The sequence below is a fragment of the Rutidosis leptorrhynchoides genome, chromosome 9 (genome assembly GCF_046630445.1).
Source record: "Rutidosis leptorrhynchoides isolate AG116_Rl617_1_P2 chromosome 9, CSIRO_AGI_Rlap_v1, whole genome shotgun sequence".
NCBI lineage: Eukaryota > Viridiplantae > Streptophyta > Magnoliopsida > Asterales > Asteraceae > Rutidosis > Rutidosis leptorrhynchoides.
In genome coordinates this window covers 146,943,346-146,949,788 of record NC_092341.1, presented here as the reverse complement: position 1 = coordinate 146,949,788, position 6,443 = coordinate 146,943,346, and the positions used below count along the sequence as shown (strand labels likewise).

General features: G+C 30.8%; 1 non-coding gene across 1 annotated transcript; it reads right to left on the bottom strand.

Moving 5' to 3' along the window:
* Nucleotides 1-3,173: 3,173 nt before the first annotated feature.
* LOC139869704 (small nucleolar RNA R71) lies at nt 3,174-3,280 on the bottom strand. Its single transcript, XR_011766287.1, has one exon. It is a non-coding gene; the product is annotated as a small nucleolar RNA R71 (small nucleolar RNA).
* Between the last annotated feature and the right edge of the window lie 3,163 nt (nt 3,281-6,443).

The window sequence follows — 6,443 nt, the reverse complement described above, 5'->3', positions numbered from 1 at the left end:
GTGTAACGCTACGCTATTATTAATCATTGTAAGTTATGTTCAACCTTTTTAAATTAATGTCTCGTAGCTAAATTATTATTATGCTTATTTAATGCCGAAGTAATCGTGATGTTGGGCTAAATATTAAGATTGGGTAATTGGGCTTTGTACCATAATTGGGGTTTGGATAAAAGAACGACACTTGTGGAAATTAGACTATGGGCTATTAATGGACTTTATATTTTTTTAATTAAATGAGAGTTTGTTAATTTAATATAAAGATTTACAATTGGACGTACCTATAAATAACCACATACACTCGATTGGACACGATGGGCGGGATATTTATAAGTACTAATAATCGTTCATTTAACCGGACACGAGAATGGATTAATAGTTAATGGACTTATTAAAATAGGGGTGAATTATATACAAGGACACTTGGTGTATTTATAGTTTAAGTCCCCAATTATTTGGAATATTTGACTTCGGATATAAGGATAATTTGACGAGGACACTCGCACTTTATATTTATGACTGATGAACTGTTATGGACAAAAACCAGACGGACATATTGAATAATCCAGGACAAAGGACAATTAACCCATGGTAATAAACTAAAATCAACACGTCAAACATCATGATTATGGAAGTTTAAATAAGCATAATTCCTTTATTTCATATTTAATTGCAATTTTAATTATCTCACTTTTATTTACTGTCATTTTATTTAAATGCACTTTTAATTATCGTACTTTTTAATTATCGCAATTTTATTTTATCGCACTTTTATTTATCGCAATTTCATTATAGTTATTTACTTTACGCTTAAAATTAAGTTATATTTATTTTTAATATTTTACATTAGGTTTTAACTGCGACTAAAGTTTTAAAATCGACAAACCGGTCATTAAACTGTAAAAACTCCTTTATAATAATAATACTACTTATATATATTTATATATTTACAAATATAGTTTTAAAAATATAGCGTTAAACTTGGCTAAGATCCCTGTGGAACGAACCGGACTTACTAAAAACTACACTACTGTACGATTAGGTACACTGCCTATAAGTGTTGTAGCAATGTTTAGGTATTTCCACTCTATAAATAAATAAATAACTTGTGTAAAATTGTATCGTATTTAATAGTATTTTGTAGTAAAAATATAACTATTTTGTACCCCTTCGCTTTAACATCAAGTATTTTTGGCGCCGCTGCCGGGGACTGCTTAAACGCCAGAAGCGAAACGCTATATAAAAATTTTTTTTTATTAAGTTGTAATCTATTTTTTTTTAAATATAAAAATAAAAAAAAATATATCTATATTTTTAAGTTTAGTTAAATTAAAAAGTTTATATTTTTTTATTCATTGTGAAAAGTTATAAAAACTAATAAGTATTTTTTTTAAATATAAGTTTTTATTATAAATTATATTTCATATATTAAAAAAAAAAAAAATATATATATATATATATATATATATATATATATATATATATATATATATATATATATATATATATATATATATATATATATATATATATATAAAGTAAAATCACTCGCCCTGGTACTGTAGCAGCCCATATTCAGGCCTATAACCCTAGCCCATGCGACCGCATGAAAATATAACGGGATATCCATGCGATCGCATGGCCTGCTCTGACACGCCACATTTTGACCTAGTACAGCAATAATTGTGGATTATTAATTATTATTATTATTCTAAACCCTAATTAGGGTTAATTAATTAATTAATTAATTTAGTTTTTAGTTTTAATTTGTATTTTTAGTTTTAATTTAGTTTTATTAAATTTATAAACTTAATACTTTTATAAATAAATAATATATTTATAAAAATTGTACTTTTTACAACTTTAAGTTTATTTTTATATTTTGTATCTTTTAATTTGTTTTAGCGTAATATTTGTATTTTTCGTTCGTATTTAGTTTTAAGTCATAGTTTTTGCCATAGTTATTTTTATTTCTAGATTTTTAGGCTTTGCTGTAAAATCCCTTCAGTACTTTTTCTTTAGACTAAGATTTAAGTGCTTTAGAATTTTGCGACGCCGTTTTTAGATTTAGTACTTTTTAATTTATTGCCGTTTTGGATATAGTATTCCTTTTAAGCTTTAATACTTTTAGACGTAACTTTTAATTATTAGTTTTTAGACTTTTAAGTTTCAACGCGCTACGTTCTTTTTATTATTTTTCGACCTTTTTCGACGCACTCTTTTTCTTTCTTATTTCTCGACGCTCTAGTTTTTAGGACATAGAATTTTCTATTTCTTCTCAAAAATTTCTTTAAATTTCATTGAAAAATTATTTTAAGTGGTTAAATTGATAGACATTCAAAATTTTCTGGTTCGTAGTAATAGTTGGATTTGTTAGTGGCGAGTTGTGGGCTTCTGATTTAAAGGGTCCTGGCTACCTGCTGCATCTATTGGCTATTCGAAACATGGGCAAAATCAGAAAAGTCTATTATTTGATAACTTGTATAATTTTTATCTTTAATAACTAATAGGATATTCAGTGAATGCACCGATCAAAACGTTCACCACCTGTAACTCGATCAAGACATCTAGCCAACATTGTTGTTGTTGATTTTTCTTTAGAATCGTCATCCAGTCGACCAAGTACTCCAATTCAAATTTCTGATAATCCATTTTTTGAACCCGACTTCACTACCGAGAACCCGGAGGATATTCGAGGACAATTCCAAGATCCTGAAACACTAATCATTCCTCCTGAACCACAAACCGTTAAATCAGAATCCTCTAGTGATTCGTATTCAACAAATTCAATAATGGAAGTAACTGAACCTCTAAGTATGGAAGACCGAATGAGATCCACACGCATTGGCCAAGGTCACGCCATTATTAAGCCAGACATTAATACACCAGATTATGAAATCAAAGGACAAATCCTACACATGGTAACTAATCAATGCCAATATAGTGGTACGGCAAAAGAAGATCCAAACGAACATCTTCGAACCTTTAATAGGATTTGTACTCTATTCAAAATCAGAGAGGTTGAGGATGAACAGATCTATCTCATGTTGTTTCCCTGGACTTTAAAGGGAGAATCCAAAGATTGGTTAGAATCATTACCTGAAGGGGCGATTGATACATGGAATGTTTTAGTTGAAAAATTTCTTAAACAATTGTTTCCAGCATCCAAGGCCGTGAGACTTCAAGGAGAAATTGTTACGTTCACACAAAAGCCAAATGAAACATTATATGAGGCGTGGACAAGATTCGAAAAATTGTTGAGAGGATGTCCTCAACACAGTTTAGATACTTATCAAATAGTACAAATATTCTACCAAGGATGCGATATCACTACACGAAAAGACATCGACATAGCAGCTGGTGGTTCCATTATGAAGAAAACTGCAACTGAAGCTCAAAAGATAATTGATAATACAGCATCCCACTCGCATGAGTGGCACCAGGAAAAAGATATCTTTCGTTCATCTAAAGCAGCTAGAGCCGATTCTAGCCATGACTTTGATTTCGTTTCCGCAAAAATAGATGCTTTCGAGAGACGAATGGAAAAGATGAATAAAGATATTCACGCAATACGAATCAGTTGTGAGCAATGCGGTGGACCACACTTAATGAAAGATTGTCACACTGAGCAAACGATGGAACAACGTGAGAATGTTTCCTACATGAACCAAAGGCCAGAAAATAATTATCAGAATAATTATCAACCGCCAAAGCCAAACTTCAATCGAAATCAAAACATTCTTTACAATCCAAATGGGCCAAACAATAACTCGTATAACCAATAAGGTCCGAATAACCAACCAACTCAAAACAACACTTTCAATCAACAAAGACCTAGCTTATATAAACCACCACAACAAACCGAAGAGAAAAAGCCAAATCTAGAAGAAATGATGGCAAAGCTAATGGAATCTCAAACACAATTTATAACATCTCAAACCCAAACAAATGAGAGGTTTGATCAGTCATTAAGAACTCAATAAGCTTCCATTTTGAATCTAGAAAAACACGTAGGAACTCTTGATAGCATGATGAGTAAGAGGGAACAAGGAAAGCTACTGAGTGATACTGAAGTAAATCCTCGGAATGAGAATGTTAATATGGTTTCAACAAATTCTGAAAAACCAGCATCAGAAGATGGGAATGTTTTAGATGTAAGTAACAATGAAGAAGTTACAACACCACCACCACCACCACTACCCCAGTATGTAAAGCCAGTGGTGGCACCATACAGACCACCCATCCCGTTTCCAAGAAAAGGAGTTGAGTATGAGCAAGTAATAAGTAATAAAGTTTGTGATTCCTCTGGAAAGAAGAAGAAGAATAAGAAAGTGCAAGAAACAAAAACCGTAAAAGTAAACCCGGTGAAGAAAGTTCCACCAAAACGTCAACCCAGGTTGGGTGATCCGGGTGAATTTATTGTTCCTTGTCTACTTAGTGATTGTGTCATGTATGATGCACTAGCAGATTTAGGTGTAAGTGTGAGTGTTATGCCTCTTTCATTATATAAGAGATTAGGAGTAGGTGAGTTAAGTCCAACGGAAATGAGTGTTAGACTCTTTGATCAAACCATTAGGCACCTAGTTGGAATTGCTGACAATCTACCCGTTCAAGTGGGTAATTTAACCTTTCTAGTCGAATTTATTATCATTGACATAGAAGAGGACCCAAACATTCCTCTAATTTTGGGTCGACCATTCTTAGCGTCCACCGGGGCGTTATTTGATGTAAGAGAGGGTAGAAAGACACTTAGTGATGGTGAAAAATCGATCACCTTTGTGAGTCGAAAGTCTAAATCTCCACCAACCAAAACCGTTGAACCAACAAAAATGATTGGTAAGAACCATGTTATTTTACCAACTCCAATGATAGTGCTTAGCAATAATAATACGCCTAAGTGTGGGGAAGATGAAGTAAAACCTAATGATGACCTGATAACAAAGAACCCCATTGTTGACATGAAATTAAATGACCCCGTTATTAATTGTTCAATGAAGAAACTTATTAAATGGATTCGCGATGCTAGAACCATGGGGAACTTTAAGTTATGTAACCGGTTAGTATCTAATCTATCGCCTAAAGAAAATGCAAAACTAATTGAATTTGTGGATATTACACAAGAATCCGACCAATGGCTTAAAGCAAAAGTCACAGATGTGCAAGTTGATTATGGTCCAAGAGAAATTGACAATGAAGTTTACCACAATTTCAACACCATAGCTACCTAAGTGTGGGGAGATTCAAATGTTCTAAGAAATAATGATGTCTAGGGTTAGTTGTTCTGTTCTTGTGTAGTTCCGAGAATGGAATCTGATTGGTCTTTTCCACTAGCAGACACTAAAGAACTGGTTTTCTCCTCCCATTCTGAATTTTTGTTTTGTAGGTTTTGTATGAAATTAATACGCTTTTTCAATTTAAGTTTTGTGTGATTTTAAAAACAAAAATTACTTTATTTCATTAAGTTTAAAAAATGATTTCTAAAATTCATCGTAAGTTGAAGACTAGGTCATGGAACCGAAATTGCTTTACCCAAGGACGGGGCGAAAAATTTTGTTATCATTATTTTTAATATTATTGATCTAAAGTATACCAAAAAAATTTAAAACCCAAAAATCTTTGCTTTTAAAACAATAGCTTTTAAAACGACAAATTGTAAATTTTGTCAAGGGACGGACTAGGTAAACATACTTAAACTACCTAAAGTAAAAGGAAACAAAATTTTAAAAAAATTATTCATTTAAATTGTTTTAATAAATAAAGGTTTTATAATATATATATATATATATATATATATATATATATATATATATATATATATATATATATATATATATATATATATATATATATATATATATATATATATATATATATATATATATATTTGTAGTTTATCTTATGTACAAAACAGGGTAAAACAACGCATTTTCAAAGACTGACATTAAAGTTCAGCAAAAGCTACTAATTTTAACGACCAGACGTAAAATATCAAATGTGATATAAACCAATATGTTTGCAAACTCGGTATTTTTAATCATTTTTCTACACTAATCACCCTCATGAATTTAAATTTTTACTGATTTCTTGCAAATGAGGGCATTGCATGATCTCAAGTGTGGGGAAGGGTTATAAATTCTATCGGGTTTACACTTAGTTTAATTGCTAAATTTTGTGAAAATTTGAAAAAATTTCAACTAAATGAATTCAAAATCATATTTATACATATTTATGAACGATAAAACTAGGTTATAATACCGAAATTATTGTTACCTCGGAGAGAACATAAATGGAGAAACAACCCAAAACGTTAGAATTCATTTAAAATGGAATAGAGGAGAATAAAAAGGCAAAGAAAAGAATAAATAAAAGCTAAGTGTGGGAAGAATTTACCAAGTTATTTAAAACACATATCACATATGTTTGTACAAGATTATTATAGGTACTTT